General features: G+C 46.0%; 1 protein-coding gene across 2 annotated transcripts in view; it reads left to right on the top strand.

Moving 5' to 3' along the window:
* Positions 1 to 12,049, top strand: part of PSPC1 (paraspeckle component 1) — a 107,162-nt gene extending 95,113 nt beyond the window's left edge. The window contains exon 8 of one of the 2 annotated variants that reach the window (XR_006579665.1): positions 11,806 to 12,049. The gene's annotated coding sequence lies outside the window, so the exon portion shown is untranslated. Of the gene's footprint in view, positions 1 to 1,945; positions 3,805 to 11,805 lie in introns of those variants that run through there. The other variant, XR_006579659.1, reaches the window with a different exon arrangement.
* The last annotated feature ends 1,785 nt before the right edge of the window (positions 12,050 to 13,834 follow it).

The following is a 13,834-nucleotide window of genomic DNA, read 5'->3' on the forward strand; positions in this document are numbered from 1 at the left end:
TTTCCACTCATTTGATCTCAATATATCCAGTTAATGTCAGACAACATGACGACTGTCTTCTACATAAACATGGAGAACAAGATTCCTTCCTTTGTGTATGGAAGCTGTGTTAATTGGTGCATCAGAAACCACATAACTCTTTTGGCAGTATACCTACCAGGTGCACAGACTGTTGTCCATAGACCTACCAATAGGAGATTCATGATTCCATCCCAAATGAGATTTTTTTTTTACCTGTGTGAAACACTGTCTTAGAACCTCTGTCTCACAGGCGAACAGGAAACTCTTCCTATAGTGCTCCAGAGCAGCTCTGGGCTGGGGCTCAAAGGGAAATGCCCTTCTGCTATCTTGCATGGACCACCTCAGATATCAGACGGGTAGCCGTGTTAGTCTGTATCCACAAAAACAACAAGGAGTCCAGTGGCACCTTAAAGACTAACAGATTTATTTGGGCATAAGCTTTCACAGAAAAAAACCCCACTTTTTCAGATGCACCTCAGATATGCCTTTTCTCCCATCCCACTAATATCGATGTCTAGTTGGCAGCCGGTGTCAAGCGGAGTGCCCCTGGGGCGGTCCTGGGACTGGTTTTGTTTAACATCTTCATTAATGATCTGGATGATGGGATGGATTGCACCCTCAGCAAGCTTGTGGATGACGTTAAGATGGGGGGAGAGGTAGAGATGCTGGAGGGTAGGGATAGGGTCCAGAGTGACCTAGATAAATTGGAGGATTGAGCCAAAAGAAATCTGATGGGGTTCAACAAGGACAAGTGCAGAGTCCTGCACTTAGGACGGAAGAATCTCATGCACTCCTACAGGCTGGGGACCGACTAGCTAAGCGGCAGTGCTACAGAAAAGGACCTGGGGATTACAGTGGATGAGATGCTGGATATGAGTCAACAGTGTGCCCTTGTTGCCAAGAAGGCTAATGGCATATTGGGCTGCACTAGTAGGAGCTTTGCCAGCAGATCGAGGGAAGTGATTATTCCCCTCTATTCAGCACTGGTGAGGCCACATCTGGAGTACTGCGTCCAGTTTTGGGGCCCCCACTACAGAAAGGATGTGGACAAATTGGAGAGTCCAGCAGAGGGCAATGAAAATGGGGCACATGACTTATGAGAAGAGGCTGAAGGAACTGGGCCTATTTAAAAGCAGCAAAGAGTCTTGTGGCACCTTATAGACTAACACGTTTTGGAGCATGAGCTTTCATGGGTGAATACCCACTTCGTCGGATGCATTGGCTTTCATTCGCCACCTGAGACCCATACTATCTTCACTCAAACAACTACATTCCTGAAGAGACTCCTCTGAACTTTTGCACTGGTGATGAAACCAACACTACAATGGGATTTTGACCTTTTCCTTTCAGTATTTAACAGACCTCCCTTCAAACCAATATGTGTTATGTCTCACCTCTCGATTAAAGTTGCCTTTCTAGTCATAATCACATCAGCCATAAGGGTTAGTGAGCTGGAGCCTGTGACATACTGGGGTACAATCTAGACTAGTGGGCGGCTGTGTTACCCCTGCCCTGCAACCTTGGAGTCTTAAAATGCTTTGCTGAAGTATGTCCCACAAGCCACACCCTGAGTGTCTATATAACTGCAGTCTGCCAGCTACACCCTGGCTCTCACCAGCCTTGGTTATACAGCATGATGACCCCAACACACCCCCAGTCCCAGATTTCACCCCCCTCCCCCCAAAATGTATGTCCTGTACTCCCAGCCCTGTCCCGGACAGTACAAATATATTAATCCCATTATTCCTTTAAGGGAACAATATGCCACTTTATTACCCTAAATGGTTATCCAAATACTTCAACTAAAACACTGGATTAGATAGAACAGTAAAACAAGTTTATTAACTACAAAAAGAGTATAAATAATGAGACATAAAAGATACTGACCAAACTTTTCAACAGCTGTTTTCTTTTATCTTCTCAGGTGCAGAGAATGTGATGGGCGGGGAGAGAGAGAGAGAGAAGTGCTTCGGAGTGTTTGTACCTCCTTTTTATAGTTTTAGTCCCTCTCTGGAAAAATATTTCCATGTGAGACCCAGGAGACAAAGTCTACATGGAAGAATATTCCCCGCTGGTTTGGTTTTTTTCACCAGTTTGAACTTCTTTTGTTTTCTCTCTCTGCTTGATGACCCTGTTTCCTGCTTAAATGCAAATTAAGGCAAGCACATATTCCTTCAAGACAGACCTGACTTCTGCATGGGTAGGACTGTGGGGTTTGGAACATGCATTAATATCATACAGGGAAATCTTATAACTTCACAGACAATGTTGCCACACATTTTATTAGGACAATACTGACGAGCAAATTTCAAATAATACAAGGCATACCTTGTACAGAGATTTTTACAGTAGTAATAGGGTGCGAATTCTGCCAAGCCAAACTTTATGTACAGCCCAGAGAAAAGTCAGAGCCCTTGTGGCAGATCCAACTATATACTACTTTTCATAAAGAGAAGGTCTCTTCACCTCCATCCAAAATTCATTCCTAAAATAACTTCCGAGTTTCTCACAAAATCAAACCATTTGCTTACCAGTATTTTTCCCAAAACCTCATGCTTCTGATGAGAGAAGGCATTGTTCTCTAGACATCCAACAGGTGCTGGCTTTCTATCTGCAGTGAACGAAAGCAATTAAGAAAACACCTAGACTATTTATCATTGTAGCAGAGTGATCAACAGATCATGCATTACCTGCACATAGCCTCTCTAAACGGATCTCTGGCTGCATCATTCTTTGTTACCAACTAGCCTGAAGCACGCCCCGCTCCAACCCACTGAGGGGGTAAGAGATCACTTTACCAGAGTGCAAGCAACCTCTACAGGATCTCTATGAGATGTACCTCTATTAGGTATATGTAGAAGCTCTGTCCATGCTTTCACAAAACATGTTGGATTGGTCCAAACCTCTACTGCATATACAGCTTTGGGAATGGCATCCATGCTATCTGCATCCTCATACCCACCTCCTGTCTGAGTACTGCTGATGTCCCACATGTGCAATACACTTAGGGACCATCACTAGAAGAAGAAATTAGGTCACTTACCTGTAACTGGAGGTTCTGAGAGATATGTGGTCCCTGTCTATTCCACTATCCAGCCTCCAACCCCCTCTGCTGTGGATCACAACTGGATTCATGGTGAGAAGGAATTGGAAATGCGTTGATCCACACTGCCCCATATATCATCCATTCAGAGCATGTGAAGAGCAACTGCGCACACGCGGATCTCAAGTGCATTGTGCACAAGTGAAGCCACATGTAGAAAACAAATAGGGACCACACATATTGAATCTTCAGTTACAGGTAAATAATCTCCATTGTTTCCTTAGTATAGCTTCAGTAAACAATTTTCAATGAATTTTTAATAGTATTATAGGAAGGGAAGTTACAGTCCTCACACCAAGGAACAACTCTTCCCCTAGTACCGCAATATGGGTATCACACTATGCCCAGAACACCAAGCTTTAAAAACTGCTTCCTGTTCCTGCTGCTTCTCAGTCAGTGACTATCACTACTAGTGCCTTTAGTAGTGCATATCTCTGCCAGGTGCAGTATTTGTCACTCCTTCCTTAGCTGCACCTGCCAAGCGTGGGAATTCCAGCTTTAAAAGCACCTCCTGGAGAAGGCTATGCAGCTGTGACCCAAGCCAGGGGACCCAAATCCCTGTGCATTGGCTAGAATCAGCAAGAAGCGTGCCTCCTACCATGAGGTCTGAGTTAGGAGCGAGGGTATTTACACCCATGGACACTGTGGAGGCCAAGCATTAATTAATGAAGGTTTGAAGGGATCTTAATGTGGTACAGAGAGAATTGTGTGAAGAGTCATTACGACCTTGTAAACTGCAGTTTTGTTTTCTGTTCTAGTATTGCAGACAAATAAGATAGCGAATAGGCTTATGTATAAACAAATGCAAATGTTTACTTTTACTGTCTCCAGGTTTGCTAGCCACTGTCTGTAACAAAGGTATAAAAATTGCTATGATTGTTTACTAATTGAGAGAGAGCCGTCCGGGACAAGGGGCAACCCAGTTCCTGACACTCTCTCCCTCTTGTGTTCACTAGAGAAATAAAGTATTTAATTTTGCTGCACCCAAACAAAAAGCGAGAACTTAGTTTTTCTTCGACAACACTCTCAGGGTCTCATTGGGAAGGTAGGGAAAGCTCTACGCTAGAGAGAACTGAATCAACCCTGCCCAAGTCAACTAAGTCTTTGCGCTAAGCCCTCAAGTACTCAGAATGTCGTAAGTCTAAGAGCCATGATAAAAAGGTTCATAAGAGCAGGGCTCCATCAGTACCAGACTCTGCACCTCCTTCACCGATGCTAACAATACCACACAAGTCAAAAAACTGGGAGCCAACAGTACCAGTGAAGAATACCCACCAGGAACTTCAACCACTGATGGTACCACCACTACCTTGTACATCATCAGCACATAGTCTCCCAATATTTGCTCCGTTGGTACGGGCAGAGCGACCTTGACTCCATCAAGAGCTATGAGGGAAGTTTATCCCTCATCCCTACTACCAGTCACAGCTTCACTCTGATTCTGCTGGAGCCAGTCCCATTAGTCACAGGAGGAACTGTCATCATCTCCTCTGAAGGACATCAGCTCAGGCAGGAAGTTGAAAGCCTCCTGATATCACTTTGCATCAAGACATTTCCCTCAGGCAGTGGCACCATGCCTCAGGGACCCTCTTCAACCCCTCTTACTGGCCATACTGCAGATCATGGGACCCACACTCATGGCACACAGGGTGGGTGTGATCCATTAGGGAGTTTCTCCATACCTTCCCTCCTAGGAAACAGCCAGAACTTCCACTTGATCCCACAGAAGAGAGAGACTACAAACCACTTCTCCTGGAATTAGCAAGGCTATCCTTATCTCCAGATGAAACAGCCACCCCAGCATTTCAGTCTCCTCCAGACAACTGTAACAATTTTGGGAGCTATTATGTGGGGTGCACAGGAGCTCCAGATCTTCTTAGACGATGTCCAGGCTACACAACACAAACTCCTAGACATTCTGAAACCTATAGGTCCAGCTGCACAGCACTTCAAGTAAATGAGGACATACTGGAAATTGCCAGAGCTGTGTGCCATACACCAGCTAAATGTACCCCCACCAAAGAGGGCTGAGAAGCACTACTTCATCCCAGCTAAAGGAGTAGAATTTATTTTTACTCATGTGGCATAAGAACGGCCATACTGGGTCAGACCAAAGGTCCATCATGCCCAGTATCCTGTCTCTGACAGTGGCCAATGTTAGGTGTCCCAATGAGAATGAACAGATAGGGCATGGATCACTTGATAACCTGTCACCCAATCCCAGCTTCTGCAAACAGAGGCTAGGGACACCATTTCTGCCCATCCTGGCTAATAGATTCATGGAAGATAGGTCCATCAATGGCTATCTAGCTCCCTTTTGAACCCTGCTATAGTATTGGCCTTCACAACACCCTCTGGCAAGGAGTTCCAGACATTGACAGTGTGTTGCATGAAAAAATACTTTTTTGTTTGTTTTAAACCTGCTACCTATTCATTTCATTTGGTGGCCTCTTGTACTTGTATTATGAGAAGGAGTAAATAACACTTCCTTATTTACGTTCTCTATACCACTCATGATTTTATAAACCTCTATCATATCCTCCCTTAGTCGCCTCTTTTCCAAGCTGTAAAGTCCCAGTCTTACTAATCTCTCCTCATACGGAAGCCGATCTATACCCCTAATAATTTTTGTAGCCCTTTTCTGAACCTTTTTCAGTTCCAATATATCTTTTTTGAGATAGGGTGACCGCATCTGCATGCAGTATTCAAGGTGTGGGCATACCATGGATTTATATATTCCTTTCTTGATGATTCCCAACATTCTGGTCGCTTTTTTGACTGCCACTGCACATTGAGTAGATGATTTCAGAGAACTATCCACAATGACTCCAAGATCTCTTTCTTGAGTGGTAACAGCTAATTTAGAGCCCATCATTGTATATGTATAGTTAAGATCATGTTTTCCAATGTTCATTACTTTGCATTTATTAACATTAAATTTCATCTGCCATTTTATTGCCTAGTCACCCAGTTTTGAGATCCTTTTGTAGCTCTTCAGTTTGCCTGGGACTTAACTATCTTGTGTAGTTTTGTATCATCTGCAAATTTTGCCATCTCACTGTTTACCCCTTTTTTCAGATCGTTTATGAATATGTTAAATAGGACTGGGCCCAGTACAGATCTCTGGGGGACACCACTATTTACCTCTCTCCTGTCTGAAAACTGATCATTTATTCCTATCCTTTGTGGCCTATCTTTTAACCAGTTACCAATCCATGAGAGAACATTCCCTCTTACCCCATGACTACTTATTTTGCTTAAGAGCCTTTGCTGAGGGACCTTGTCAAAAGCTTTCTGAAAATCTAAATAACTAATCTCCTTTGTCCGCATGCTTGTTGACCCCCTCAAATAATTCTAGTAGAATTCTAGTGGCAGTGAGCTCCTTGGTTGTTCAGTCTACCTAAATGAGGTCTAAGCAGCCACCCCCTCCAAATGTCTAGATTTGTTGGGGAAGAAGGTTTTGATATCTACTTATCTTCAGTTTAGACTATCAAAGTATCAAGCACTTGTGGCTAAGTGTGATTGCCTGAACTATTCAAAATATCTGGATTTCATGGACAAGCTACCCCAAGACAACAGGGCCAAATACCAGGCCCTTATCAAAGGCGGCAAATTGGTGGCTAGGACCACATTACAATCCGTGGTTAATGCAGCAGACACAGCACCAAAGTCAATGGCAACTACCATTGTGATGCACCGTGAGTCATTCCCCTGAGAGGTCCAGAACACTGTTGAGGATTTGCCCCTTGATGAGGCCAACCTTTTCAACACAAACACTGATGAGTCCTTGCATTCTCTAAAGGACTCCAGGGCAATCCTCTGCTCCCTGAGAATATATATATACCTGCCCCAAAGAAGAAATACCACTAACACCCTACAAACCAAGGCCTGTAATGCAACAGTTCTACCACCAGCAGTCCTATGAACTGCTTCGTAAAAGACAGTGTACAAAAATTGATACACTGTTCCTCCTGCATCAACAACTCCCTCCCCCAAGCTAAAATATAATTTTTGACAGGACACTCAGGAACTGCAAACTACTAGTTTTGCCATCCCAACCAACCCCACATATCCTTTGATGGCTCCTAGCATTTTTTTTTCCACAACTGGAGTGCAATAACAATGGACAAATGGGTACTGGATATTATTAAGGTTAAGAGTTTGTCATGGATATTTTTAGTATAAGTCAGGACAGGTCATGGGCAATAAACAAAAATTCACTGAAGCCAGTGACCTGTCCCTAGTTTTTACTAAAAATAACTGACAAAATGGGGCTGAGCCTGAGCCCTGCTGCAGGAGGGGGGGGAGATCCCTCATGGTGGTAGCTAGGAACTGTGGCTCAGAGCTCCAGGGCCCGTCAGATGAGAGCTCCAGCCCTGCTGCCCTGGGGCTGAAGCAGAAAATGTCACAGAACCCATGATGTCTGGGACAATCTTAGCCTTAGATATCCATTCCAATTACACAATAGTTTATCTCCCTATCCCCTCCAAAATGAAAATACCACCCCTGCCCCTTTTCAGTGACCATTCTCACAAGGAGATCTTTCATCGGGAGGTAGAATACTTCAACAGCAAGCTATAGAGGAGATATTTCTTCAGCATCAAGAAAGGGGGTTCTATTAGATATATATCCTAGTACCAAAAAAAGGGTTACCTATTCTCAATCTCCACTAACAGCATCTTTAGTTGTAAACTGAGATTTATATGATTCTGTTGGCCTCAATAATACCATTCTAAGGAAATGGGACACATGGTTCACAACTTTCGCTATGAAAGATGTTTACTTTCACATGCGCATTCATCCTACCCAAAGAAGGTTCCTTAGGTTTATGGTGGGCACCAACCAACCACTTTCAATACAGAGTATTCCCATTGGGCCTAGCAACCGAAGTGTTTCTAGTACAGTAACTCCTTGCTTAACATTGTTGTTATGTTCCGTGAAATGATGTTAAACAAATCCAATTTCCCCATGAGAATTAAGGGGGGGGGGCTTAAGTTCCAGGGACATTTTTTTCACGAGGCCACAGACAGACACTCTCTCTCTGTCTCTCTCTCTCTCTAAGTTTTAAACAATACTGTACAGCGCAATGATGATTGTGAAGCTTGGTTGAGGTGGTGAAGTAAGAGGGTGGGATATTTCCCAGGGAATGCCTTACTACTAAATGATGAACTAGAACAGCTGAGCCCTCAAGAGTTAACACATTGTTAATGTAGCCTCACACTCTACAAGGCAGCACAAATGGAGAGAAGGGGAGGCAGCATGGCAGACAGAGAGATGCTCATTGCCCCTTTAAGTACGCTGACCCCACTCTAAGTGCATTGCCCTTTTAAGTAGACCAGCAAGTTGAGACAGCAGCTGCTGCTTGCACGCTCCTCTGTCCCGAGCCCTGTCATGTCCACCGCCCCCGCTCTATGGAAATGGAGTAAGTTGGGAGCAGGAGTGGGGGAGCACCCTGACACTAGACCCCTGTTCTCTCCCCTCCCCCCCACCGCATAGCAAGCGGGAGGCTCCCAGGAGCAGCTCCAAGGCAGAGGGCAGGAGCAGCACATGGCAGTGAGGGGAGGGACAGCTGAACTACTGGCAATTGATAGCCTGCTGAGCGGCTGCAGCACAGGGAACTTGGAGCGGGGAGCTGATGCGGGGCTGCCGGTCCACCTTGGTTCCAAGCCCCCACCAGCTAGTTCTAATGGGCCGCTCTTCCTGCAAGCAGTGGACAAAGCAGGCGGCTGCCAAACGAGGTTATAAGGGAGCATTGTGCAATTTTAAATGAGCATGTTCCCTAATTGATCAGAAACGAAACAACATTAAGTGACTTTAAGTGAGGAGTTACTGTAGTAGCAGTGCAATTCGGACGGAGACGTTTCACTGTCTTCTTATCTGGACTATTGGCTTCTTGCCACAAAGAAGCCCTCATGTCAACCTCCTTGATGCTTTAGCTCTCATATTCCCTAATCTGTGGGAGTTTAGAAAAGTTTATCCGAATTCCATCGCAGACTATAGAATTCATAGTAGTGACCCTAGATTCAATCTGGGCAAGGGTTTATCTCCCAACCATCAGATTCCACTCCCTAAGCAACCTGATAGACCAGGTTATGTGAAACCCTCAAATATCAATTTGGATTTGCCTGTCTCTCCCGGGACACATGGCTTCACACATTTACATCGAACAGTTCGCCAGATTCCACCTTTGCTGCCTGCAGGCTTGGCTATGAACATTATACACACCAATCAAACACAATAGGAATACCATAGTAACAACTCCCACCAAGGTCAGGTCCTCACTAACATGGTAGGAAAGATACCAAAAGAGTGTGTATGAGTGCTCCATTCCTCTCCCCCAACACCAGACAAGACGATCATTATGAACAGTCACAGGGCACTTCGGACACCCCAAGAAGAATGCACATCAATCTTCAGGGACTCAAGGCAGCCCAAAAAGTTTGCAAAGCCTTTCTACCATTCGTTTGCTTTCATCATGTATTCAAATTACACAACATAACTAACATAAACAAGCAAGGAGGAGCAAGAAATAGCCCTCTCTGTGTAGAAGTGGTCACTTTATGAAACTGGTGCATCAGAAACCAGATCACCCTATCAGTAATGTACCTTCCAAGAACACAGGATTCATTGGTAGACAGCCTCAGCAGCTATTTCAGTACTGCTCATGAATGGAACATGCTCACTACTGAATTGTGTAACATTTTCTCTGAGTGGGGAATGCCCCACTTTGGACTTGTTTACCTGACAGACAAATAGGAAATGCAGCATTTACTGCTCCAGGTGAGCTCAAAGGCAGCACTCCAGGGGCAGTGTTCTCCTAATGCCTTCACATTGCACTACTGCCTCACATTCTACAGAAGATTCAACAGGATAAGGCACGAGTCATCCTCATTACCCCCAGACAGCCTAGGCAGTTCTGGTTTCCAAGTTGTCTATGAACGTCATCCTGCCTGCTGATCAATGTTCAGTCCTTCATGTATTGCTTGACCCACGAGAGTGGCAGGGTCCAGCGTCCCAACACCACAACATTTCATCTCCTTGTTTGGTATTTGGCTGGGCATCAAGCCCAGAATGTCCCTGCTCTGAAGGACTGTCCTTAAGAGCAGAAAGGACCCCACCAGAAAATGCAACTTAGCCAAGTGAAATGTTTCTGGTATCTGGGCCCAGCAAAAGCATACATCTCCAGCAGCAGTGGCAATTCGTGTTATTCTACATGATCATCTTTTGCTCAAAACAACAAAATGTTCCCTGAACTCCCTGCAGGTCCACCTGTCACCCCCATCAATGGATAGGTACTCAATTTTTATTCACCCAGTAACAAAATGGTTCTTGAAGGATCTCATTAGAACCTTCCCTCCAGTGAAGAAACCAACTCCTCACTGGGCCCTTACCCTAGTACTTGCAGCACTCACTAAGTCAACCCTTTGAACCGCTAGCTACATGTTCCCCGTCCCTCCTGTCAAGGATTGCCTTCCTCATTGCCATCATATTGACCAGAAGGGTAGGCAAACTCAGGACCCTAACAGCTGGTCCTCCATACACACTATTCCATAAAAACAAAGCCTTGCTATGACTATACCCAAAAGTCTCTCCTAAGATAGCTTCAGATTTTCACATAAGCCAGTCAAATTCATTTACCTGTGTTTTTTCTGAAGCCCCATGTGTTGTGAGGAGAGGAGACATTATTTCCTGAACATATGACAAGTACTGGTGTTTTACCTGCAAAGGACAAAACCCATCAGAAAATCACCTAGACTATTTGCCGCTATAGCAGAATGAGTCTGGGGCCAAACTATGTCTGCTCAGAGAATGGAAGTGGATCTCTGGTTGTATGCTACTTTAGTTGGCACAGTTTCTTCTTCCACATAGGTTTATATGTCAAAGGAATTCCACAGGGGAACCAGTGGCCCTATGTAGAATGTGGATGCAGGTGTGCTCCACATCCCAGGAGTGAGGCATTTGTGTTCTGAATGAAGGATGCCCCCATGCATATGCTGGTCAGTTTTGCCCACCAGAGAAAGGGGTCCTTTATTTTGCCCGATATCGTGGGGTGGTTTATACTGTGCCTGTGTGGAACAAAGTTGATACGTAGCCTTCCTTGTAGGCAACAGATGTTTAATCTAGTGTGTCTGACAGCAAATGCTGTGGCTGCCATGTGGTCAAGGAGTTGGGGGCAAGTCCTGGCAGATAACTGTGGGCTATTTCATGCAGTGGGTATTAGGCTGGTGAGAGTGAAAGAACATTGTCTTGGTAGTGAGGCTATAGCCTCTATAGAGTTGAGGTGGGCCCCCAAGGAAGTCCAGCTCTTGCACTGTTGCTAGAGTGGGCTGGTCAGTATTTGTTAGGAAGCCCAGAATCGTGAAGAGGGTTACCACCTCTTTGGTGGCTTGTAATGCTGTCTGCTGGGTTTTAGCAGGCAGTCACTTATAGTGTATAGTGTGACCATCTTGAATTATTGTGTTTCTAATAACCTTGTTGAAGTCTCGGAGGTCGAGCATTGGTCTCCATCCACCAGAGTTCTTGTTAGGGGAAGTTGATGGTTGGGATACAGCAACTTGAGAAGCAGATTGTTGTCCCCTCAGGGCCTGTGTCTGTGACCCTGTGAGTCAAATCACCGCTGTTGTGAATACATTGGCTGGTGGTATCATTGGGATGTAAGTAATTCCTCTGTTTCCTCTTAGGTTTGGGGTTATAGGTGCCCGAGAGTTGCTCGTGAGTGGAATGAGTCATCTGTCTTTTTGGTGAATAATTTGGGCTGGCAAGTCTTCCACCATGAATTGCACCTCTTCGGGGAAGCAAGAAAGATAGAGCCATGAATTTCTCATTACAACCACCGTCGACGCAGATGTTGCAGCCCTGTCCTCAGAATCAAGTGCTGCGAATTTTTCTCCCTTGTCTTGGCAATAAAATTAATCAATTCAGACATTTTTGTGTCATTCGTATAATTTTGTTAGTAATGTCGCATAGTTGGCTATGCGTGAGGGGTAGCCATGGAATAAACCTTATTGCCAAAACTCATCAAGTCTTTTCCAGTCCTTACCATGAGTTGTGTTTCAGAGCTATTGCATGCCACATCGCTGGACTGCGTCTATCACTAAGAAATTAGGCGCCAGATACAAAGTCGATGCCCTTTGTTGGTACACATCTCCTGTCAGACCTTCCACGGGCTGGAGGAGCAGCCGCAGGAGTCCACAGAATGACCCTTACAGGGTCCATCAGTGCCTCATTCATGTGAAGGGCAATTTTTTTTTAAATGAACCAGATGTATGCAAAAAAATCCACTAGCCCATGCTGTATCACAGGGACCTCCTCAAGGGAGATGGCCAGAGAGGGCCACCCTCTCAAATAAGCCATGGAACAGTTTGAAATCATCCCCTATATTAAGGGAAGGAGGCATAAAGGTGTCCTCTGTGGACAATGATGGCAAGTGGGTAGGTGATGTCCCCTGCAGGGGTGGAGGTTCTTCCTCCTCTTCTGGTACACTGAGGGTGCTGGTACAGAAGCTGTGGGGAATTAGTGTGTGCTGTATCTGGCCGTGGCAGGCAGTCCCCCCCTTGTGTGGGACATACGACCCATGGAGTCCAGTATACCCATTGGGATGGGAGCGGCATAGGGGGTCCACATACCACTGTAAATACCTAGGGACAGCATAATATGCCACAGGATAGACTCCTGGGTTGACTGACTGCTGGGAGCGAATGGGGGAATAGCTCCCTGTTCTTCCTCACTTCCCCCTACAAATGAACGGGACAGTGAGTGATGTTGGGGACGCAGGGAGACTTGGTGCCAAGGGTTTCATTCTCATATTGGTACCACAAATAGGGGGATCGGGCAGAGCCAAATACCAAAACCCTCTTCCTGAGGAACTGCCGCTGTGCTGGTTTGATTGGCCCCTGGGGCTGCCTCCTTGTCCCTGCCAGGGCTGCGGAGGGGAAGGCAGCACTGCTGGCTGCACCTCTATGCATGCTGGGTGTGCCTTTGAAGAAGCTGCCTTTTGTAGCAGTGCTGCGCTGCTATTTGTAGATTGCGGTGTGGAGGCCAGGGTTTTGGTTTCCCCGTGTCGGAGCCAGCTCTTGTAGGGTCTCTGGCTCTAGCAGCGCCAGGGGTGCCAGGATTTTCCACTACTTTGGCTCCCTGTGCTGGTATTGCATGCCTGCTCGCAGAATGAATATAAAATGCCGTGCGGAGGCACAGGGTTTTGATTTCCCCATAGTGCCTGTGTTGGAGCCAGCTCTTGTAGAGTCTCTGGTTCTAGCCGTGCTGGGGTTTTCCACCACCTCGGCTCCCGGCACTGACAGCACAGCCGGTGCAAGCACTGGATGCCTGCCCATGGAGCAGCTGTGGATTGTGGCGTGGAGGCATAGGGCTCCGAAGTCTCTGTCTGCAGCATTGCTGGAGCTCTCAGCCACTGGAGCTCCGGGAGCTGACAGCACAGCCGGTGCTATTATCATCATCTGCAGGACGGCTTTTTGTTTTGTTTTTTCCCCCCTGCGGTGGGGACCCAGATGCTTCCTCGAGTGACGCCCAGCAGGGCCGCCAATGTGGGGTTGGAGAAAGCACTCCTGTCTGAAGCTGCAGCTGGCAAAGTGTGTGTGTGCGGGGGGGGGGTGTCCCAAGCCTCATGACCTCTCCACTCCCTACCTGTGAGCCTGAGGCAATGCAACACTTTGTGTGGCTGTCAGGGACAGACCTTCCAAGCCTGGAGTCAAG

Source organism: Mauremys mutica, chromosome 1 (genome assembly GCF_020497125.1).
Source record: "Mauremys mutica isolate MM-2020 ecotype Southern chromosome 1, ASM2049712v1, whole genome shotgun sequence".
NCBI lineage: Eukaryota > Metazoa > Chordata > Testudines > Geoemydidae > Mauremys > Mauremys mutica.